The 25,743-nt window shown below is 42.1% G+C and overlaps 1 protein-coding gene across 1 annotated transcript in view; it reads left to right on the forward strand.

The window, feature by feature from the left end:
• SLIT3 (slit guidance ligand 3) overlaps nt 1-25,743 on the forward strand; it is a 1,039,834-nt gene that overhangs the window by 204,400 nt on the left and 809,691 nt on the right. The window lies entirely within an intron of this gene.

Consider the following 25,743-nt stretch of genomic DNA (forward strand, 5'->3'; position numbering starts at 1 on the left):
CCCCCCCCACACACACACACATCCCCACACACACACCCACACACACCCACACACACACCCACACACAGACACCCACACACACACCCACACACAACCCACCCACACACACACACACACAACCTACCCACACACACACCCACACACATCCACCCCCAAATAATGTACGTATGATTGTATGGATCTGAAGAAAACCCACATGGTTGGCAACAAAGCATGAACAGGAGATTTGCAAATTTGTGATGTTACATTTTATATATTTACAATCACGTTACATTCCACACATATTTACAATTTTATGCACAGGGAGGTCAAATAATTTGCCCAGAATCATGATTTTATTTTTTTAATTAAAATTGGCACAACTGCCGCCGCACTTTATCTTCGGCAGCTGCGTGCCTTTGGTGCCTGGTGACATTCTTACCGAAAACTAACTCCCTTAGAGCCAGCCTTTTACTGGTAAGCATGGCACCTAATTTACAAAAGATATTTACAAAATCTTAAGCTATTGTCATTATAAATTATAATAACTTTTATTTAAGTATTAATTATTTAAAAAAATTAAAAGACATTGATATTTGTAATATTAATACATCTAAGTCACGTAAATACAACACAAATTGCAATAGAAATGCTATAGGTGTCACATTTGCGAAAGTCAAAAATATTGGCATTGTCATACACAATACCAATAACTCAAACTTTAATGCTGCGAGACCTATTGCATTGTAAATGCTTGTTTAAGTATATGGTACACACATAGCCAACCTGTGCAGACGAATACAGCACAACTCCTCTTCCACAGAAGTTGTTACTTGTCGTTCTGTGTCTGAATTACAAAGGGTAGTTACTGGCCTAAGGTTGTAATAAAACTGTATTGTGCATGATAAACTGGCCATATTTGTAAAGCTTTTTCTGTTTCAAGACAATTTAAGCCCTATCAGGTCTGATAGTTTCCCCAGCTGACAGCCACTAACCTGAATTTCCTGTTTATGATAGTTTTACATTTGTCAGACGTGTGAAAAAAATCTACGTTTAGTAAATCAGGTTGGCATTACCCGAAATAATGTATAGTCTTAGGTTATCTTACGAATGAAACCATCATTTGTAAATCTGTCCATTTGATTGTAATAAACATGTTGTCTAGCCTATCAGCAATAATTACCTGGCTAGAATGGTGTTATTCCCCCCATAAAAGCCCATGATATGGTTAAGAAAAAAACATTTCCAGAATGCGCATACCCATTATAATATGACATGGATTCGTTTTGAGACAGAACCGGACGAATAATTCAAATTTCATATATCCAGAATTCCTTACATGTGCTGAGCATCAAAAAGCTGGTGATACTCTTACACAGAAGCATGGAAGTACCAAGATGTGCAGAATTTGCAGGATGACTTATATCCGGTCACTGTAAATAACAAAACAAGTGCCAGGACTGATAATTTCTTGACAAATAAAAATTCAGTTATGGTCTTTATGAATGAAGCATAAACACCTGCTTAGACATTTGCATCATTTAATGATAGAGTTCATTTATTTACTTTATCACAATTTTTTGGAAATATATTGCTGTGTGAAACAAACTTTTAAGACAACGCTATATACAAATATTTACAATGATAAATGTACAACAAATTTGGACAAACCAACAGTTCACTTACACCACATCCATACCTCTCACATACTTGACATTCATACTAGAAAAAATCCCTAGGAGCACCACCGTGCTTAATGAAAAATCAGAACTTAAACATAAATGTATCATTCGGTTTGAAAACTGATTGCGTCAACAGTTTTCTACTAGTTGCACAAAATTAATTAAACTGTCCATAAATGACAATCCAGACAATGATCATCTCATCGTGCAGGTGACCTGGGATGAGGTCGACGCGTTTCGAACCCACATATTTATTGGGTTCTCATCAGGACCGAAAGGGACTCTTAAGTCTTATGCAACTACTCCAATGCGGGCATGGTAGATGTTGGAGTCCTTCAATGCAAGGTGTGTGTAGTTCTGGATGCTCAACGGCAGTCTGGCAGCGGAATGGATCTGGCCCTAAGCCTCCATGCTTCACGCTTCTAATCTCAGGATTGCCTGTGTTGAATTATTTTTCGGAGTCCAGGGCAGCAAGGCAGGACACGTCCTTCAGTATTCAGTGATGCTGGTCACAGCATATAATCAGGGAATGAATTTTTCTCTTTCCTTTATCACTCCAACCGAATGTCATGTCTTTTCTACTCCCTCCCAATGTATTGATTTCCTCATCATATCACCACCGCTTCCCTATTCCGTGTTACTCATCACCAAGATCATCCTTTGCTGTAATCTTGATGAATACCCCACCAGTGTCTTATATCGTGTTCTCTTTGGAAGTTTTGCAGTTTTTAAGAAAATAAAAATTTGAGAACCTGATTCCTCAAGCATTCTATTTAAAAAAAAAGTTATCTCTAGTCTGTCTAGCCTTTAATAATCCTGCCATTATATCGAAAAAAGCTGCCTCGTAATATGTATAAAAATGGGGAAGAGCAAGTCCACCTTGGTTAACTGGAAGTTGTATTACCGCGAGTTTGACTCTATTGGCCTTTTTATTCCAAATAAATCTTCTTATCATGGAATCTAGTTCATTAAAAAAGGCCAAATTAACTTTAATTGGGATATTACTAAACAAAAATAAAAGCAGAGGTAATATGTTCATCTTTATCAATGCTACTCTGCCAATCAGTGATAGGGGCAGTATATCCCAATGTTCTAAGAGGCTCTTGATTTTATTCCTTGTTTTTATATAATTCAATTGAAAAAGATCTTGGTAGTCTCTGGTCACGTAAATCCCTAGATATCTTATTGGGTCCCTTTTTTCAGCTTGAGACTGTAAATTTGGCGGAAGGAAGTCTAAATTTGAATTCAAAATAAGAACCTCAGTTTTCTTCTCGTTGATTTTGTAGCCCCCTATCTTCTCATATTCCTGAAGCTCTTTCATAAGATGTACTGTATTTTCTTTATCAGGAGCCATATAAAGAATAATGTCGTCTGCAAATAATTTTAACTTCGACATTCCGGCAATTGTGGAAGATATTGCGTCATTATTTCTTATTTTTATTACCAGGGGTTCGATAAAAAAGGTGAAAAGCAGGGGAGATAAGGGGCAACCTTGCCTAGTGCCTCGATTTATTTTAATCTTCCCAGCTTGCTTGGCATTTATTATCACCTGGGTAGATGCCCCCTCATAAATGTTTTGTAGCATATTAATAATAGGGGCGGGGAATCCAAAATAACCCAAAGAAAAAAATAACGTTGACCAGTTGTCCGCATCAATCATAAGAATGCATGCAGAAATTGAATTAAGATTAAAATAATCTAGTGCCTGTAATAAATATTCTGTGTTGGCAGCCATATAGCGTCCAGCTATGAAACCCGTTTGATCCTGATGTATCACCTCCTGGGCGGCCAGAACGAATCTTTGAGCCCAAATTTTCATAAAAACCTTATAGTCAGAATTTAAAAGACTAATTGGTCTGTAGGAATTTACGTCCTCCGGATTCTTGCCTTTCTTAACAAAACTAATAATTGTGGACTCTTTAAACTCTGAGGGGACCCTACCACCTAGTCTAATAAAATTAAATAAATGTTTCAAGGGGTCCTCCAGCTCCTTCAGAAAAACCTTATAAAATTCGATTGGGAATCCATCAATCCCTGAAGCCTTTGCTCCCGCTGTGGCTTTTATACTATTTTGAATTTCCAAATAACTTATATCGCCACCTATTTGATTAAATCTAGATTTAGAAATTTTGGGGATATTTAAGTTGTCAAAATATTCCCTGATTAAATTTTCTTCAACTTGAATATCAGTAGAGTATATTCTCTCATAATGATCAAGGAATATTATCGCGATTCCCTCACTTCTAGTATCTATTCTGCCTGATGGATCTTGGATTTTTAAAATGATGGAAGATTCTTGTTTTTTCCTAATCGAATTTGCCAACAGCTTACCCATGAGTTGACTATCTTCATATAGCTTTTGTTGGAAGGCTTTTGAGCTATTTATCTCTTCCAAGATGAAGAAGTCCCTAAGTAATGCTTTAGCTTGTTCCCAGTTGTTTGGTTTTTGATTTAGTTTCAAGGCATATTCATTTTCTGCAGCGTCCTGAAGGGCAGATATTTTTCTTTTTCGGTCGTTTGCTTTGTTGGAAGAAAAGGCTATAATTTGCCCCCGCGCTGCTGCTTTGAATGCCCCCCATACTGCGAAAGGCTCTGCAGAGTCCTTATTTACTGGAAAAAATTCCCTTATCCATTCTTTGAAACCCTCAACCCATATCATATTCTGTAGAAGGGTGCGATCCAGCTGCCACCTTGGTCGCTCCCCTGTCGTGCCCTCTAGTATTAATTCAGCCTCAATCCTCCCATGATCTGAAAATGGATTGCAACCTATCAATGCGTTGGAAATTTGGAGCGATCTTGAGGATGAAAAGAAATCTATTCTAGAGGCTGTGTGAAACCTATTAGAATAGCACGTGTAAGATTCTAGGTTGGGAGTTAGGGAGCGCCAGGAGTCCCGCAATTGATATTCTGACATAAAAGCCTCTAACACCCCTTTTGTTTTTGGTTTAGTTGTTTCTTATTCTTATTAGAGGTGTCCTTTTTTAAATCCCGAATATAATTAAAATCACCTCCTACTATAATTTGCCCAGCAGTACTCCTTAGAATTTCACTAATTTCAGTCAGGGCCGAGGTGTCATCGAAAATTGGGCCATAGTAATTAACAAAATTGAATATCTTTCCCAACAATTTCACTGCCACCCAAAGCCATCTCCCTTTAGAGTCTCTTTGCATTTGTAAAATCTCCCAGGGTAAATTTCTTGAAAAATAAATAGCAACACCCCTCTGGGCAACCCCAGCTGAGGAAAAAAAAACATAGGAAAAATATCTAGGAAGAAATAACTTTGGGGAGTTCGATTTCAAGTGTGTCTCCTGGAGGAAGACCACGTGGGGTTTAAAAGCAATTGCCCATTTCAAAAGTGCTCCATATTTCTGCTTATTTAACAGCCCATTCGCGTTAATGGACAGGATATTACATAAGTCAAATGTCATTGACAAGGCTATGAAGTTCTAAACCTCTTCTGTACCAACCAATGTTAAGGATAGAAAACCTACTTCTCTTGTATTTTTTTGCTGCGTTCACCCCCCCCACCAAGAACCCCCCCATGGATGCGGGACCCCCCTTCCTGTCCACGCTGCCCACATCCCACCCTTTCTTCTACTTCGGGTGTCTTCTTATTACACCCCGGTGTGACCCTGGTGTGACCCTGGACCCAGGAACACCCGCCTGAATATTTGCAAACTCAAATTTTTTTTTTTTCCCTAATTATAGCTCCAGATTGTCGCATTGGATTCCTCGTATTCAACATTCGATTAAACCAAACCATAGAGCCTAGACCCTTGTTGATATTTCATCAAGAAGGGTCTGAGCCTCTTCTAGATCAGTAAATAGAAAAAAAATTCCCTTGACGAGAACCTTCAGCTTTGATTGATGTGCAATCGAGGCCTGGGCACCATTAGCCTTGAATAACTGCAGCAGCTTTACAAACTCTTTCCTTCTTTTAGCCGCAGTTGCTGTCATATCTGAGAAAATCCTGCATTTTGTAGTTTCAGAAACGGAAAACTGGCGTTGTTGATACGCCTTGGAGAGTATCCGTTCCTTAATTCTAAAATCTGCAAAATTTAATAGAATAGTTCCAGGAAATGGAGAGTTCGCAAAACGCTGAGCCGGTACTCTGTGGGCTCTTGTTATCGTCAAGTCTCCTTCAAAGTCTGTCAGAACTGCTTTCTGAATAAAAGAGTTAACCCATTGCACTGTATCGGATCCTTCTGTTCCTTCAGGAACCCCTACGATCCTCAGGTTGGATCGACGGGAGTGGTTTTCCAACTCCTCAAGTTTGTTCTCCATAGTAATCCTCTTTTTTGTGGCCTCTTTAGTCTCTCCTGAAACCAGATTCATCTGATCTTCAAGGACTGCTATCCTTGACTCAGCTTCCAAGACCCTGTTGGGGAGCGCCAATGTTAACTCCTCCAGCTTATCTATTCTAGCGTGAATAGCAGCAAGTTCCGTTCGCTGATTGTTTTTGATTTTGCGGATCTCATCGAGGATTAAGTTGAGCATCTCGCGAATATCTAGCTGGAATTTTACCTCAGATCTTGCTTCCTTGTCGATAAGACTAGAATCGAGTCCTAGAATTTCTTCGTTCCCGGGAGTCGTATCTTGTATACACCCCCCATCTTGAGCCACTTCATTTGTTACATTTACTGAAGAGAGCTGAGTTTGAGATGGAAGTGGAGATGCTGTCATGTCAGGGCCCTTGGATAACACATTAGAGGCTGGAGGATCCAAAGTAAGAGAGACCAAAAGGGGCTGTGATGAATTAGAGAGGGGAGATTTCGGAGTAGTTCTTTTTGTAAACAGTGGAAAATCTCTCACCTCCTTTCCTCCCGTCCCACTGTTTCTCCTCTCTTCTACCACCTGAGGCGCTGTTGTTGCCAATGCCGGTGTGGGATTAAGAGTTAGAGGATGGATTTCTACTTCCGCTTGTGGCTGTGCAAGCACATCTGCTGTATTAACATCATTCATCTTGTCTCCCTCCACTGCTGCGTCTTGCTGTTCGTTATGCTCGTTATGCTGTAGGGAGGTAGAGGAGGGCGACTCGTCATCTGAGGATTCAGGTGTTGTATCATCTGTTACAAGGCACCCCACCTTCTCCCTATTGGTGTCTTTATTTTTTTCACTGGCTGCTTTTCGTGCAGCCTTTTTAGCAAGAGCCAGAGCGAGGCGAGTCTTAGCTCTCTGACGGGCAGCCGCTTCCACTTTGCTGAGCTTTACCGTGTCGTCATCCTTCAAAAGTTTACCCATTTTTTTTTAGAAGAAGTATACTCCCTTATTTTTTTTACGTTTTTTTTTTTTGGGGATAGAGAAACGGTTTTGATGCTCCCAGTGAACTCAGGAACCCCCAGCGAGTTTTATTTTTTTATTTTAGGTGTAAAATCACTTCAATGCAGTTGCTCCTCCGTGGAGAATTAGCACAGCCTGACACAGCCTTGCACAGTTAACTCTATGAGTGTGTTTGCTCCGTAGCGGCCGTACTCAACCTGCTCCCCGCCACCTCAAAAGATGCAGTTGCAGCAGGTCTGATGAAAAGCTCCTTAACTGGCCCGCTATTTAAGGATGCGCACTTGCTCACCTCAGGAAGGAACAGATGAGCGGCGTGACCTGTATGGACCGTGCTTTTCCGAGCCCCTGTTTGACTGACGGGTCAAAAACAGCTACTGCAGCGGCAAGGCGGCGTCATCTCTCTCGGCGCATTTCAAGGGTCTCCGGAATCCCCCCGCTCTGCGCCGCATTGCACCCGTAGGTCAAAATTCTCCTTTCCGCTTGGGCTCCCGGTACCAGCAGCGGCAGTGTCAGCGTCTTGGCGTTTCCAAAACTGCATTCGCCATTACGGAGGCGGGGTCACGGGTCGAGGATCACGGGAGACTAGGCAGAGGCGTGGAGCTCTGCGGGCATCCTCCCAGAGGCTTCTATTTGAAAAATATGGCTCAGATGGATCCATCTATTTGAAACTTTTGGAATGTGTTAAAATGGGTCTTAGGATCTCTTCAAATCATTTGACAGAATTGGAATCGGCCGGATTTTGTGAGATAAGGCATCTTCTCACGCAAAATACATTAATTAGCTGGCAAATGGTTAGAGACAGAACGCATCCGAATCGGCTCATGTTTTTTCAATATTTGCAATTGAGTTATTTTATAAGAAAAGTTATAGGAAGTCTTGATAGAACACCCAATGCTTTGTTAACAGCGTTATATGGGGAGAAACATAAGGGCATTGGATTCTGGTATAAAAAGTTACCCCTTCCGGGATCATCCAATATAATAGGCAACCATCTGGAGAAAATAAATCTCACATTACAGTGTGTGGTGTCTGACAAAGATTGGGAGACAATAAGTTATTTACGAAACAGGGCACTTCGAGCAGCTAATTATAAGAGAATGTCTTTTCTTTGTCGCTGGTTGGCATATTACACCCCGGAAGCCCTTCAAAGAATGTTCCCCGAATACGAGAATAAATGTTTCAGATGCAAAACCAGGGGACAGGGTGGCTGGTATCATATTTTCTTCTCATGCCCAAAGTTAGAACCCTTCTGGAGGGAGATTTTCGCAGATTTGGAGATGGCAATTGGGAAAATTCTTCCTCCAGAAGTGGAAGTGGCCCTTTTTGGCATTAGTAAGGACAGGAATAGGTTCAATGAATCAGAAGAAGTGTTTATTTTTGTTTCCTCTGCCGTGGCAAGGTCCCTGATTCTGCAAAATTGGAAATCCACGGCGTGTCCTTGCCATGTTAAGTGAGTTAATAAAATGAAAAGAACTTATAATTTTGAGAGAGCCAATGCAGGTAGAGTGGGTGCGATTGCAAGATTTGAAAGGAATTGGAAATATTTTGACCAGCTTGAACTATTAAAAGGAAGGTGATTGTTATATTTTAGCTAATTGTAAGACGGTAATACATTTACATCTGAGGAAATATAAGTATTCATCTGCTATGCTATATCAAATTGCTAAGTACTTTTATCATGTTAAAAAAAAAATGTTGTATGTTATTTTATTTTTACATTAGGAAATGTTTTATTATTTGTGCTACTATATATCGGCACTTTATTGCACTAGTCACTTTATACAGGCTAAAAATGTTGCTCATAATTACAATAGCACTGTCAAGCGCCGGTTTTTCTACTTTTTGCATTAGCACTTTATGAACGGCATAGTAATATTATTGTGTTACTATACATTGGCACTTTATTGCATTACTCACTTTATTAAGGTTACATTTTGCACATAATAGCACCTTCACGTGTTGGTCTTTCTACTTTTTGCATTAGCACTCTACGATCGGTATAACAATATTGTTCTTGATGTTGCCCTATCATCACCAGTTGTTTATTGATTGGATAATCTAAAAATGTTTTTTAATTATTATTTTAAGTAAATTTTGAAACACTATTTTTCTATTTTTACTGTGGCATTCTATTGTCTAGGGTTGTCTCTTGGATTTTATAAATTTTTGGCTAATGTTTGTCTAACTCTGAAGAAATTAATGTACCAATGTATTGTCTTCACCTACGGCTTGTAATAAAAAATGTATAAAAAAAAAAAAAGATCATCCTTTGCTTTCCTCCTTCTCCTCCCCATCCTTCTAAGCTGTTTGCTCATTTTCTCTCACTTCTTTTTTTAAACTTCTTATATTTTATTTAAACTCCCATCTTTTTGGGGTGACCAGAATTTTCAAGTAAAAAACGTGGACATTTCCCCAAAATAGAAGAAGGACTACAATTTTACTTCCAACCAGCACACAGAATGACAGTGCTCCTTAGCAGAGAGTTACAGAAGAGGCAGTGAGATAGGGTGACCAGATCTTGAAAACCAAAAACCTGGACATTTGGGGAAAATAGAAGAAGGGCTAATATTTTTCATCCACGGAATCGCGCAGAATGACAGCTGTCATCAACATAGGATCACAGAAGACACATTAAGAAAGTAAATACAATGTAATTTCTACAATCAAAATCATACCTGTTAATTAAATTGCTTTCTTATAACAGTTGCTAACTAGAAAAGCTTTAGAACACCCAAAAAAGTGCCTCTAACTTTTTTCAGTCAACCCCTTCTAAAAACCGGGACATGAGACATAATTGCCAAAATCTGCCCGGACAGCTGGTGAAAAACCGGGATGTCTGGTCACCCTACAGTAAGAACATACATAAAATGCTATTTTTAAAGCCAGTAGCATGCCTGTAAATTAAATTGACTTCTTATAACAGCAGCTAACTATCCCTGCTTTGCAAAACTTAAAAAGATACCATCCAGCGTTTTCAGCTGACCCTCTCTAAAAACCAGGACATGAGCTTAATTTCTTGAAATTTGCCGGGACAGCTCGTGAAAAACCAGGACTGTCCGAGCAAATCCTGGACGCCTGGTCACCCTACATCTTTTCCGTAGCTCCATGTTTTGTGTTATTCTTATTGCTTTGCCGTAATTACTTCCCACACCCTTATATTCATGACCACGCCCACGATTGGAATGCTCAGCACTGCGGCGGAATTCGCGCCGCAGTGATGAGGTTAATACATCGCACGTATGCAAGATCAATTCATTTTGCCGGTATTTCTTAGACATATTGTACAGCAGCTTAAAAAACATTGGCAAGCATGGAAAAGCCAAATAGGAGAGCTATTAAGCTCACCAATGTTTTGTTTGCATGTTGTACAGCTGCGTGTCTGCTGTGCAGCATGGTTGACAGTAAATAAAAGCACTATAAAGTGGCAGGGATTGACACATCATAGCACTTTTTCTTTTAGCCATGCTTCACACTAGCTGCACCGCTGTAGAAAATGGCAAAAAACATCAGCAAAGCCAAGAGATATTGCGTATGCGAAACCTATTGGCTTTGCCAGTGGTTTTTGTTTGTTTGTTTGCTTTAGAAAACAGTGCTTTCTAATCCACTGTGTCTTACTAGGCCATAAACACCAAGGCCATGGTGTCATGTTGAAGAAGAGAGGAAGGGGCTGTGGCGCTGACCTGAGGAAGGGTCCTTTAAGACAATGTTCCATCCAGGGAAGTGCTGCCAGTGGGCATAATGATGATGCCAGCTCCGAGGCACAGACTGTTGCAGTTGTTGTGGGCAGGGAGGTGAGCGAGTGAACAGCAGAGCCCTCTCCACTACTTACATGCCATCTAGGCGGGTGCGGGAGTGTCGGAAAGCAGCCAAGAAGCCAGCTAGGGGAGGGGGTGGGAAGAAGACGAGGGATGTGGCATTGCGGCCACAGCAGACCAAATCCTAACTGGGGAACCATGTTTGAGTCTCGGTATTTGCTTAAAGTCCTGTGATTCTGAGCACGGCACTTATAATTAAATTAAAAAATCTTTAAATTAATGTGAACGTGTATAATGTAACCGGTGCTCCTGGGCATATCAGTAAAAAAAAATAATTAATGTGAAGCTGTAATGTGACTTCTGCTCATGTAAAGCGCTTCAATACTTTTGGGTCGTGGTTATGCTAAATAATAAAAATGGCGACAAAAAAACTGTACCTCAATCACAGTGGTGGGACACTAATTAAGTTAATTCAATCTGTACTTGGTCCACTCTCCATGTAAATAAACAAAAGGATCTGGTGAAGGCCCTGGATGTGCTGCCAAATTAGAAGACAGCAAAGAAGAGTGATAGGATGCCAACGAATGGCAAGTAATGAGCAGGCTGAAAGCCCCTTTTTACAGGTTTTTTTTATTGTTCAGGAAAAGGGATCATCACAAGTAACAGGGCGCATATGCTACCTGCAGGGTCGGCCTCAAAAACATGGTGACCACATAATTCTATGCATCATCATCATCATGGGCTGCCGAAGCATAATGACATCTATGCATGCATATGTGCCAACACATGCACATACACACATCATTGCACTTTTTTCTTTTTTTTCTTTTTATCAATGCTGAGCAGCATCTGTAAAAAAAACATTGGTCTGCATTGGCCTCCAGAAGACAAGACCCATTAACTTTAACTATGTTTGTTCTAGAAGGTGGTCTTCCTGGTTCTTCCAAGTTCTTTTGGGACTAAGGCTACAGGGTCGAAAGTGTTGTGAGGAGTGCAGTACAAGTGTAGTCGACCCCCTGCGCAGCGTCCAATGGTTCCTCTATGGTCATTTGGTGATATTTCCTCTAGGGTGTCTATATCAGATTATGATGATGTTAAAACATGCCTGAAGGCAGTAGAACGTAGCAGAACATATTCTGTCAATCTAGCTCTACATTAGGTTAGATGCGTGTTAATGGAGTTCTCAGAACTTTATGTGCACAATCGAGCATGCAGCTGCAAATTGCTGACAACTTTATCCTGCTCATTGGGGGTTTGCATCAGGATGGAATTCACTGCTTGTACTGGTGGCCTTCTCTGTTTATGGAGGAATGCAAGAGCAAATACATTCATTTAATGCATGCCCATTGGAGAAACTAATACAGCAAGGTTGAATCCAGCAGAGCTAGGGTTAAACTGTAATAGGAAACAGAATAAATGAGAAATAGCCTGTTTAGGAGAAAGCCCTTTAGGCCTGGGGGAATGTTTTCTTCAAGGCAGCGAGAGACAAAGCTACTATCATTGCCTTTTGAAGTTGCCTAAAAAAAATCCTTTCTTCTTTGAGAATTTGTTTATCAAAATACAGCACCTACTTTAATTGAGTTTTTCCATTGACAAATAGATGATGGTTTGTGGGAACTCGCTGTTCAGCTGGACAAAAATGCTGCAATAAAATCTTCCTTACCAAGGGTGGCAGATTTTTGGATCCTGTTAACGCATTGTCAGCATTTCATCAACATGATGAGGGACAAAAAGGAGTTAATAAATTCTAAGTTTTCTAAGGGGGGAGCGGTGGGAGGGAGAGGCATGCTGGGGCAATCGATTTTTTAAAGGACAAGTGAAAAATCCAGGATCTGGGAGTGAGGTGGGACAGTGGGCAGGGGCAAGCGCCTCCCTTGTGGACCCCTATGACTGTGGACGGTGGTGTAAATTCACATTAGGGTGTTGTGTGTAAGGAACTTTGGGGCTAATTTACAAGCTCCTGGCACCGCTGGTGCCTGAATTTTAAAATGGAAAAGAGTGACGGACAGGCGGCGCAAGGGGCTTGTAAATACCCTTGAGTGTAATTTTTTTTAATTTGCTGCTTTTCACAGAAACTCATGGAGTACCACACATTACGAGAGTCTTTCTTTATTCAGGTTGTGCTTTTCAAAGCAATTAGATCGCTTGAATTCATTCAACGAGAGCAAGATTGATATTTGTATTTGGAATTGAATAATTTCCAAGAGATGTTTGAATACCAACGGGAAGGAAGGCTTTACTTTACGTGCTAGGGATGCTGAAGAAAGGCTCCACGTAGATATACTATACACTTCCTTCGAATGCATCAGAAAGTCTTCTTTACTTCCTTCCAGGCGTTATCTATCAGCGATTTATATGGATTTTTCGCATTTAATAGGCTAGACTGTATGGATGTATGCATAGTGACCACTTAGACTGTCTCTTCCCACATCCCAGTAGTCACATCCCAGTAGTGGCCTACCCTGCGTTGAAATCTAGCCAACACTAGTTCACAGACAGAGCTCCTAGAAGGTGTCCGAAGTGGAACGTGGATCAGCACACGGTGGAATTATGAGAATGCGTCAATAGGGATACAATGCAAGAGTTTCTGCATGGAGCGGACGATTTTGGAGGCCCTCACAGCATTGTTGCCTACATGTTGTCAGTAATCTACAGCTTCATCTTGGAATACATTTCCAAGAGGTGCAATTAACCAATATTATCCCCTTGACCGACATTGCTTACAAAGTCTTTCCTGGCTGGTCTACTTGACCTGATGATTACTTCATCTGCTTGTGATCCATGTACCCTACATGGTCTCCAGTTTAACCCCTGCTCATAACATTAGTAGCGCTCACTTTTGGCGGTGCCAGTCCCTTGATAAGTAAATTATGGATATTGTCTCTGCTAGTTCTGCTGGTAGACCAGATGTGTTCTCATATCTCTCCTAAGTTTCTAACTCACTCTACCAGGTCAGGACATGATCGTTAGTACTAAGCATAATCTTCAGCGTAAATATACTAATATTTTGTACAGTTTTCCTACCTTTACATAATCTTACTCTTCACAAGTTTAGGTGTATTTTTTTTATATAAATTATTTATCCTTTTCTTAATGCTCACAATAAAGGAATTACATAGGTGTTTATCTATTGTAGAATATCTGCAACAAATTCAAGCAATAACAGCAGAAGCAAAGTAGTCCATGTTATCGTTTTATATCCGAGAGTAACATTTCTCCTTTAGAAGAGGTTTGCGTGTTATACCTCGTCAAATACCCTTAGGCCTCAAATAATAATATTAAAATAATACTAATAGTTCAATAATTATATGTGAAAACATTGATAATAAACATAGCAATGCTAATACATATTTTTCTTATTAATGTAAACATTAATACGAGAAACAGTAATATTGTTATATTGTATTGCTATTCATACCTTTATTATTGGTAATAACAAGAATAATACTAGTTCATCGTGAAAATAGAAATTAAATGACCAGTATTCTCATTAATCATAAAAATATGGTTGCTATGAATATTAGTAAGATTAGTTATAAATATGAAAATATTTTTTTAAAGGACAATATGCATCTATTTTATTCTTTATTGGTATTGGAGAAGTTTTAATCAAGGCATGTGGTTTAAATTGCTGCTAAACAATCAGAAGTTCTGTAGTCGAGGGCGACCCTGAGCCCGGATGGGGGATGAATCTTTAGACGCCAGCAGCAGGACACCTCCGCGCCCTCACACACGTCGTGAGCCCCATCAATGAAAAAAACATAGAGAGAAAGAGACGTTTCAAACTTTACACCAACCAGAAAACTGCTCATTGTGGTTTTCCAAATTTAGAGTCATAACAATCAATTATATGAAGTCATATAAGTATTAAAACAGTGATCCAATAAAACTGTTTTATGGGAGAAATTCAACACGTACTTTTCCTGAAATAATAAAGTCCAACCACACGAGGTAGGGGCACTCGGTGGGTGGGTGGGGGAGGGGGCAGGTTTCCTTCAGTAATTAAAGGTTGCAGCCCTTCAGCAGGCCTCTTGTGCACAGTGGCCAATGAGCGGCCGCTCTGACACACGGTGGCCGGGGGTGGTCATGTGGAGAGGGAAATGAAAACTCAGGGCACGGTAATGGGGATTGTCCACCAGCTGAGCTTGTGGGAACGCCACTTTGGCATTGCATGGACAATTTCCGAAAACACCAGCTGGAAATGAAAGGTGACGTTCTTCGAAGGTCTTGGCCTCGTGGATGTGTACGTGAAAACCCACACAAGCAGTTTTATGAGAGTAACACAGAGGAGTCGGGACTAACCAGGAAGTTGAAAACCCCTTGCAATTCCGCTTCGGTGTGGCAGAACGGTTGCATGCCAGAATACTGTTGACAGAAATATTGTGTAACATAAACTTTATGTTTGGAATATTGTTTACTACAATATCGTTCCATTCGATGTAGGTTTTCAGTTATTAAGACTATTTTTTGGGACGAATTATAGGCAGGGCACAAGTCCTAAAAAAAAGAAGTGGGGGACGCCCAAGTTAGGTGGTGTCATAGGAAGTGACATCACGACAGGAAGTGACGTCACAAAAGTAGTCCCCTGTTATTACAGGGAGGTCCGCTGTACTTGGCACCTGATATAACCTGCCGTCTAGCAACTTCGCATCGCAATATGGTGGCAGACATCAAGTCAAGTGCAAAATTTAAATGGAACACTTGGTTGTTATTGCCGTACCCTAAAAGTAAAAGCTTTGCGTACTTCATTAATACTTCATGGCACTTTTGGGCAGAGGGGACAGCGTCCACCCGGTAAAATAAGTGGGGGTACGCCATCCACCCGCATGGTACCCCGACTCGAGCCCTGATTATAGGTCACAATACTTATGTCATACGGTATTGGGACAACAGTGTTCTGGCGCTACACCACCCTGGCACAGTTTCATGTCATAATGCATCCCAGGAGGGCTTATAAATAAATACTGCTGAACGTAAATATTGTGTTATAAATATTGTTTACAAAAATATCCTGTTGGATGTAGATATTCAATCACTAAGACCAATGGGGTGAGATTGTTGTAGACAATATTTAGGAAACAATATTTATGTAAGACAATATTCTGACACCCGTACCACACTGGCAAAATCTCAAGCTGTTTTCTTGTTTTTGAAACACTCGTTAATTAGTCTATACTGCTTAGGGTTCAGAAATCATATTCACACCCACCGGATAGAAACACCCTACCCACCGAAGACACATTTACCCAGATCTGAAGGGACTGTTTCATTAAAGCATGGGTGCTCCATTTGCCATGATGAAACGTATGCCATGTCATGGATCACATGGCTGGATACCTGTCTGGGACCACAAAGTTATGTTTGAAAGCTCTTGTCCCATCTTTTCACTTCTGCCTCTCCATCATGCCTTTGTGTAGCATCGCATTCACAGCAACACATTTGGATCACTTTGCAGAGCACTGTATGGCACCAACTCCTCCTGTATGGAAGACAACACATTCACACACTATATCTACCAACCATGCAAACACTCACAGGGGCACAGAGCTTGCTGCCATCATAAGCATGCATCACTTTACTTTACACTTCTCTTGTCTACTCCACACTTATTGTCTTCATCTAATTGGCAATGACAAGTGGGAGGCTACCTCAGAACACACCTCTAAACGTTTCTGTATAAGTGAAGATATGTCTACACACTACCTGCCAATCACACAAACCCTGACTGGGAAACAGAACCAGGTAACATTACACTGCTGCGTAGGCCACCTCAGATATACCTTGACTACACCACATCTCTTCTCGGGATCAGTTAAACAGATTCAAGTTTCTAGAAGCTCTTGGGACCACACAGAGCTCAGTGTCTCTTCCCATGTAGGACACACTTATTAACGCACTCTGTTAACCATGCATGGCAGTGCTGGCGTACAGCAACCAGTCAAGCCAAGAGAGACTCACAGGTACACACCAGTAGCACAGTGCACTCAAAAGACTACCATTGACATAGCAGGCTGTGCATTTCAGATACAAAGATACAATTCTTGAGAATAGCACATGGTGTCATTGAGGTGACAGAATATGTTCACATCTGGGTAGTGAGGAAGAATTGTCTTTCACTGGAATCTAAAAATCAACATTCGATAATCGAATAAAGCCAAGTACATCATCAACAATACGTGCATGGTTGGTAAGTCTTACCAGTTCCTTCAGAATATTTTTTAAAAGGGCATACGTATCCAGAACATGTATTCACCTGTCTGGCACAATTCCAACAGGTAGGAATCCAGAGCACAGGTAATTATTAGCCTCAGTCAAGAGATTTTGTTGGAAAATGTCTACGTCCACAGTAGAGCAGTTAATATTCATTCATCAAAACGTTTTGAGAATAGTCCATGAGCTACTGGTATGTTCCCCTGCTTGGATGACAGCGTGGTCATGAACCCTGCTGTAGTCCTTTCTAGTGTGAGTCCAATCGACATTTCACAATCTGAGATTCCTCCGGCTCAATTCGGAAGCCAATTTTATCTATAACTCCAATTTAAACTTGCTTCATTTAGTAGTGCAACATATTCACAAAAGGTGGCTTTGCCCTCATAAACCCATTTACTTAACAGTCCTATTGATCCTATTGGTGTAATACCGGACAAAAAAGGTTCTAAGGGAGAGGACTCTGACATTCCACATTGTGAAGACATAAAACGTTTGAGAACACCAATAATCCAGAGATTTTGTGGATAGCCACACAATCTTTTCCTATGTAAACACAGGCTGTGATTTACTTTTTCCAACTGCAGGAGTGAAGCAATTACGGGTGAGTGTATGCGCTTGACATAACCTCAAAATTGGTGTGAATGCATGAGAAGTGGGTTTGTCTCGGGAAAAATGATAATTTCCCAATGTACGGAAAACATTCGTAACTGTACCTACTCGACTACATCTGTCTATTCGATATGCAATGCATTGTATTATTCGTAGATGTTATTCCTGGCTGTTCTTGTTTTAAAAAAATGTGCTTTCTTATCATATATAATTTACAACCACACTGACTTTTGTTCTTCCACATAATCGGTTTACTGTAATATGCACCAAATGAAAATGTGCCCTGTTAGACAGCATATCGGATTGAAATATTATTTGCCACTACACAAATAGAAAATATAAATAAATATGTGTGTGAAAATGCCTAAAGACATGAGCAAGAAGGGCTTTCCATAAAAATTTCTGAAAACCTGTTAATGTCGCACATTTCCAGGTGTTAGCAGGGAACCCCGAAATCTGCACCCTTGCCTGCTTGTAGACTTGCGGTACAGGTTCCTAAAATATTCTGTGAACTGAGCTGTCCAAGTTGCTTGCATCCCTTCCTGGAGCTTCAATTCAGAGCACTGAACTGGACACTGCCCACTGACATATACGTTTTTCACCCTTCAATTAACCATAAAAGGTAGGTGGTCCATTTATATTCTCAAAAAACAGCTGCCAGATAATAGTGATCCAGCTGTCTGTCAAGTTCTGTTGTAGATCATCTTGAGAGGAAAGCAGTGTCCCGGTGACTACTCACAGGTCCCTAGCCTTCATGCATCTATGTAGTATAAATATACAAAGTTAGGGGCTTATTAGGATAGCGGATTTTCCGCATCCTCTGGGCCGGCGGAAGCCACCGCCGGCCCGGAGGATGGGGAAAATCCGCTGCGGACCCACCAAAGACCCACCTCCACATTAGGATGGCTGGTGGGTCCTGGTTTCCGTCCGCTGCTTTTCCGCCGCGGTTGGCTTACAACCGCGGCGGAAAAGCTCTAATATGGTGACGGTGTCTCTCAGACACCGTCAGCCAGATTAGGATGGGATGTGAAACATGCTTTTCCGCGGTGGCTTTTCCGCCGTGGAAAAGCATGTGTAACTTCACTGCGGGGGCCCGTTGCGGGCCCCCTAGGTGAAGGGGGGTTGGGGGGTGCACATGGGGGGTACCTATGGTACCCCCCTGCATTTGTATGCGGAAAGCGGCAGGCACCGCGCGGTGCCTGCCTCTTTCTGCATACAAATGCAACACCTGCATTTTTGACATTGCTGCGGGTGCAGCTTGAAGCCGCACCTGCCGCAATGTTAGTAATAGAGGATGTGACCGCCAGGGTGGCGGTCACATCCTAATCGCACAGGAGGGAACGCCGCAGCCCATGCGGACGTTCCCTCCTCCTCAGTGATCGCGGACGGACGAAAGTCCGTCCGCGATCATAATCGGCCCCTTAATGTGTGGGACATGTGGTCCTCGTAGGTCATTACTTCTCGCTAGAGCAGGCAGATGCCTTGAATATTAGAGTGCCAAAGCTGAACTCTCCTGAAGTCCTTTCTCTGAATGCCCCGAGATAAGGTGGCTTGGGTATACGATTACAATGACAACATCCTTTCCATGGTCGCCCTGACAACATCCTACGGCATCCGCACCTGCCTTCTCTACCGTTGACTTTTGGTGTTTAGGAATTCATCCTTTAGCAGAACATGTCCCTTCTCTTGTCCATCTCCTTGGAGTGAAAGCTAAGAAGGCTGGCCGGCTAGTTTGCTTCTATCATGATGACTTGCATTTATGGAAAATGAATCTCTGATTCTAGATCATCATATAACACCAATATGCATCCTTGGAGGGCAGGGTGTAAGTGCTACTTATTTTCCTGGACTGGAAAGTTCCTTTGTATATTCCCGTCTCTTTAGTTTGCCCCATAGGACCCAGGTTTCTATTGCCAAAAACTGTTCATTTGCTAAACACAAGCATGGATTTTATCTTTTGGGCATTTAAAGTGTCTACTTTACTAATGATGAACTGAGAGCATTTCTTTTTAAATAATGAGAATCAAACATGGGCACCATCTGATGATTTATTTATAATATTTTATGCCTATAGATCTTTAGACTCCGCGATTTCAGAATTTTTATCTATGTGGTATTATTCAGAACTTTGATCCGTGGTTTATATGTATTAGGTCGGTCTAAAATGTGTATGACAATCTTTTTTATTAAAAAAACAGGTTTGAGTAAGCATTGTCACGAAGCAAGCTTGACTTCATTGTGCAGTTTCTCTGCCTCATCTTAATTGTGCCACCCTGCTTTGAAATACATTTTATTTCCCAATAACCTTCCAAGCAGGTGACCTCCAGGTAATGTTTGTAACGTGCCTGTAAGCTGGTGGAATTGAATAAAGTCTTTGGCTATCTCTCTAATCTACGTAAATGGAGGATAATGCTCTCTGCTGAGTGAGCGGTGCCGCATTATCGGAAATTGTTAAGTCTATTGTGTCCCAAGGTCTATATTGCAGGTCGTTGCCATGGTGATCAAAGGCCATGGAAACTGGATTTAAATGGCTTGAATTGCAAATGGTTAAATATTTTTAGAGGGTGGTTGAATCTCTTGTTAGTAAGAGGAATGAGGTTTAGAGCGATGTGCATACGCTTGATGGTAGGAGCTGGCGTGTTCCTGCAAAGGGAACAGTAGGTTAAATCTCCATTATGGGCAGTATCACAGTTACAATAAAGAATCACTGATGAGCTGTAATCTTTTTGTAAATATGACAAAAATGGAACCAATTACTATCTACTCAGGGGTGATGTTTTGTCTGGAGACTGGGGTCAAAGACAGGTTATCACTCTCCTAGATTCATTGATAGGTTTACCTCTGACCAACAGACCTCAGGATGAAAGTGGCTGATGATTGTGGACTAGTGATGACTGTATGTCTGATGAGAATTCACAATCATACCGGCTGATAAAGGGCCCTCAGAGTAAGTCAAAATATACATACGAAACAACTTTACCTTTAACCAGGTTGCATTGTGTGTTGGCTAAATAGCTGGGGAGTTTCCTAGTCACTTAAAAAAAACATTGTTGAAAATAATCGATGAGGTGCAAAAGGATGAGACTCCCAACTCATGTACGGTACACCTCTACCACCCAACACCCCTCTTTTTTGGCTAGTCACACACTTTTACAGGAAGAGCAACTGTTATCAGGAAAATAATATTTGTATTAAAACATTGATTATTAATATTCCTGCGATATTTATAGCAATGTAAGTTGCATTACATACTCACTGGCTACTAACCAAATTTAAACTTGTATTATTCAAATGTAGCCAAAAGTGCATAAATGAATGGTAACTCTGAATTCAGCTTTCATGGTAGCTCTTCCACATTTCCGATACTGTTCCCTTGACTACGGTTTTGAGTATATGACTTGCTTACTAGGTTATGTGATATGCTGACCACAGAAAGCTTCCATTACATTATGGAACATCGAGCCAAGAAATACTGTTGAATTCTGTTGAATTCTGTAAGCAAATCTCGAGTCACCATATATTACTTCAGTGGCACAGGTACAATACATCATCGCTGATGCTCTGAAATGTTTTTAAATAACTGGGATAAAAATGAACCACATTACTATCTGCAGAGGGGTGACACTGTGCTTAGGAGTCTCGCTTAGCTGCTAAGGTCGTGAGAGGTTCTCCGTACATCCAAAAATTCATCTCTGGCTTGTAATTGTCTGCTAAAAAGTGGCCAGTGTTGATAGTTAGACGTTAGAGTGCAGGAATGTGATTGGCCTATCGTGTTCGAACTCCCTTGCTCTATCAGAACGGGCACCTGCTTTTGTTTGAGTTCAAAACTTTTTCAGTCTCTAGATTCTGGCAGAATTGTTAACTGAATTATAATGCTTCCAGGCTTGTGGGGTTTATTGAAAGATGGGCGCATTATTGGACTGGCAATGGTGCAGCCATGCACATAAGGGGCTTCATCAGATTTTGATTTGCTGCTGGAAGATCGAAGGTTCTAGGAAAAAATAACTACTGAATTATTTCTTCTTGACGCCGTCGTGTGATGAGCTTACTCCATCGCATCGCATACCTTTGAATTTTGCTCAGTTTTATTACTTGATTTGTATCTGCTTGATGGCTTCCAGGATGCCCAAATATTGCCACTTACTGTCTAGTACAGCAGATCTATACTGCCCTGAATGCAACAATAGAAAGCAATTTCGCAGAGAACCTTCCCCGTGCAGTCTGTGACATTAAAAGGAAATTACGAATCATAAACAGAGGGAACCGAGGCTCTCAATTCAGCAGACCTTAATAGGCCCCTCAGGCTTCACCACCAGGTTTATGTATTCACCAGAATCCCGAGCAGATTAACAACCCTGTAATTCACAGTTACATGTGATTTCATGAATAAATAATTCTCATATATTTTGAAGTTTAGTCCCCCGCCTTCCTGGGCCCTCCACTGCTCTGCAATGATGATGTTGGTTAGATCTGTTTTAAATTACCTCTTATTTCCACACTGCTGAGCATTACATTTCACCGCTTTCTCAGCATAGCAGAAGGTTGGCTGCCTGTGTAGTGTATGCTTATTGCTTGTTCTCTGGTTGGATTCAAAAATACTTGGACAATATAGCACATGGTGGTAGCACTAAGAGGTGTGTACAGTCTGTGAGTAAGGACCAGGTGCCTTCGAACTCAGGGCACTTAATTCCCACACATGGCTCCTTTAGTCCACCAGACTCCTCCATGTAGATCCACCTCTCGTGCTGCTGTGTCAACATCCGAGCAGAGATCCAACAACTGACCCTTTAGCATCTGAGCAGAGATCCGGCAGCCGACCCTTTAGCATCTGAGCAGAGATCCAGCAACTGACCCTTTAGCATCCGAGCTAAGATCCAGCAACTGACCCTTTAGCATCCGAGCAGAGATCCAGCAGCCGACCCTTTAGCATCCAAGCAGAGATCCAGCAACTGACCCTTTAGCATCTGAGCAGAGATCCAGCAACTGACCCTTTAGCATCTGAGCAGAGATCCAGCAACTGACCCTTTAGCATCCGAGCTAAGATCCAGCAACTGACCCTTTAGCATCCGAGCAGAGATCCAGTAGCCGACCCTTTAGCATCTGAGCAGCCGACCATTTAGCATACAAGCAGAGGTTCAGCAGCCGACCCTTTAGCATCCGAGTAGAGATCAAGCAACTGACCCTTTAGCATCCAAGCAGAGATCCAGCAACTGACCCTTTAGCATCCGAGCAGAGATCCAGCAGCCAAACCTTTAGCATCTGAGCAGAGGTTCAGCAGCCGACCCTTTAGCATCCGAGCAGAGGTTCAGCAGCCGACCCTTTAGATTCCTAGCATAGATCCTGCAGCAGACCCTTTACCATCTCTGGTGGGGTGCTACTCTTTACAAATGCTTGTTCTCTGGTTGGATTCAAAAATACTTGGACAAAATAGCACATGGTGGTAGCACTAAGAGGTGTGTACAGTCTGTGAGTAAGGACCAGGTGCCTTCGAACTCAGGGCACTTCATTCCCACCCATGGCTCCTTTAGTCCACCAGACTCCTCCATGTAGATCCACCTCTCGTGCTGCTGTGTCAACATCCGAGCAGAGATCCAACAACTGACCCTTTAGCATCTGAGCAGAGATCCGGCAGCCGACCCTTTAGCATCCGAGCAGAGATCCAGCAGCCGACCCTTTAGCATCTGAGCAGAGATCCAGCAACTGACCCTTTAGTATCTGAGCAGAGATCCAGCAGCCAACCCTTTAGCATCCGAGTAGAGATCCAGCAACTGACCCTTTAGCATCCGAGCAGAGATCCAGCAGCCGACCCTTTAGCATCCAAGCAGAGATCCAGCAACTGACCCTTTAGCATCTGAGCAGAGATCCAGCAACTGACCCTTTAGCATCCAAGCAGAGATCCAGCAACTGACCCTTTAGCATCCGAGCAGAGATCCAGCAACTGACCCTTTAGCATCCGAGCAGGGATCCAGCAACTGACCCTTTAGCATCCAAGCAGAGATCCAGTAACTGACCCTTTAGCATCTGAGCAGAGATCCAGCAACTGACCCTTTAGCATCCGAGCAGAAATCCAGCAACTGACCCTTTAGCATCTGAGCAGAGATCCAGCAACTGACCCTTTAGCATCCGAGCAGAGATCCAGCAACTGACCCTTTAGCATCCGAGCAGAGATCCAGCAACTGACCCTTTAGCATCCGAGCAGAGATATAGCAACTGACCCTTTAGCATCCGAGCAGAGATCCAGCAACTGACCCTTTAGCATCTGAGCAGAGATCCGGCAGCCAACCCTTTAATCTAAGCAGAGGTTCAGCAGCCGACCCTTTAGCATCGGAGCAGAGATCCAGCAGCTGACACTTTAATCTGAGCAGACGTTCAGCATCCGACCCTATAGCATCCGAGCAGAGAACCAGCAACTGACCCTTTAGCATCTGATCGGAGATCCGGCAGCCAACCCTTGAATCTAAGGAGAGGTTCAGCAGCCGACCCTTTAGCATCCGAGCAGAGATCCAGCAGCCGAACCTTTGGCATCTGAGCAGAGGTTCAGCAGCCGACCCTTTAGCATCCAAGCAGAGATCCAGCAACTGACCCTTTAGCATCTGAGCAGCCGACCATTTAGCATCCAAGCAGAGGTTCAGCAGCCAACCCTTTAGCATCCGAGCAGAGGTTCAGCAGCCGACCCTTTAGCATCTGAGCAGAGGTTCAGCAGCCGACCCTTTAGCATCCGAGAAGAGGTTCAGCAGCCGACCCTTTAGCATCTGAGCATAGGTTCAGCAACCGACCCTTTAGCATCCGAGCAGAGATCCAGCAGCCGACCCTTTAGCATCCAAGCAGAGATCCAGCAACTGACCCTTTGATCGCTTACCCACGCACACAAATCACTCTACGACATCGGACCAGATTGCCTCAACTCTCGACTGTCCTTTTACACCCCCTCCCGACAACTTCGCTCTTCCAGCCAAGCCTTCGCCACTGTACCTCGCATCAACAAGACCACCATGGGAGGCAGATCCTTCTCATACCTGGCTGCCAAAACATGGAACTCACTCCCCGCTTACCTTCGCCTCACCCAGAATCACCTAGCGTTCAGAAAGCAGCTTAAAACGTGGATATTTGACAAATAATCCTCCTCCCCTTCCTAAGCGCCTTGAAACCCTCTGGGTATGTAGTGCGCTATATAAATGTTATGACTTGACTTGACTTGACCCTTTAGCATCCGAGCAGAGATCCAGCAACTGACCCTTTAGCATCCGAGCAGAGGTTCAGCAGCAGACCATTTACCATCTTTACAAATTAAATCTATTTTTATAGAATTTCAGCTACTCACATAGTTATTTTAGGCTTTTTTGCTTATGGAAGATGCAGACATTTTAATTTAGATTGTACTGCTTCTTTAATATTAATCTCAACGGCTGTAATGGAATAGGTGTCGGAGAAGTCTACTGAGAAACTACAAGTACTTGTAAAGAACATTCAGTCACTTTTTGTTATTTTAAAAGTACTCAGTCCCACAATCAAGCCTGAAAAATGTCATGTTAAGCTTTTTGTACCGATTCAAGTGTCATTGTTTTAACTGTATTTATTGTTATTACAAAACACGAAGGACGCTTCATAACACCTCCAAAAGACAGTGGTCCTAGGCGGTGGACAGAGGTTTCATGAGATGGCCTAATGGCTGTAAAGAAGGCAGTAGATCTCTGGAGCTTGGGTTGAAAGTGGGAGTACAGGCCAATAGCTTGTCAAACTAGATGTGTCTTCAGGCCCTTCTACAATTTTAGAATACTGTCTTCGGTGTGAGGGGTGGGGGGAGTAGAGAAAGTGAGTGTCTGAATAAGAAAGCCTTAAATGCGGAGTCATCTACCACAGAAACATTTCTGTTGCAATAGATGTGTGGAGAATCGGTTTTCATTGGTTGACCAAAGGTTTCTAGATGATATGGGAAGAGTAAAATAGTGACACAGTAAGCTGCTTCTCCACGAAAGGCCTCGTCCGCAAGACATACTGGGATTATTTACAAGCCCCTTGCGCTGTGTTGCACCCGCGGCGAAGGGGCTTGTAAATAAGCCCCACAGTTTTAAATCTTTTATTTAATTGAAATCCAATGTAGGTAAGTCAGTGCAGTAGTGATCTGTTACACGTTGTATATAAGGCAGGATGAGTGTTAAGATTAACACAGCAGGCAACAGGGCAATGCATTAAAGCAAATTAAATCAAATTAGATGCTCAAAGAACA

This window comes from Lissotriton helveticus, chromosome 7, assembly GCF_964261635.1.
Source record: "Lissotriton helveticus chromosome 7, aLisHel1.1, whole genome shotgun sequence".
Lineage (NCBI taxonomy): Eukaryota > Metazoa > Chordata > Amphibia > Caudata > Salamandridae > Lissotriton > Lissotriton helveticus.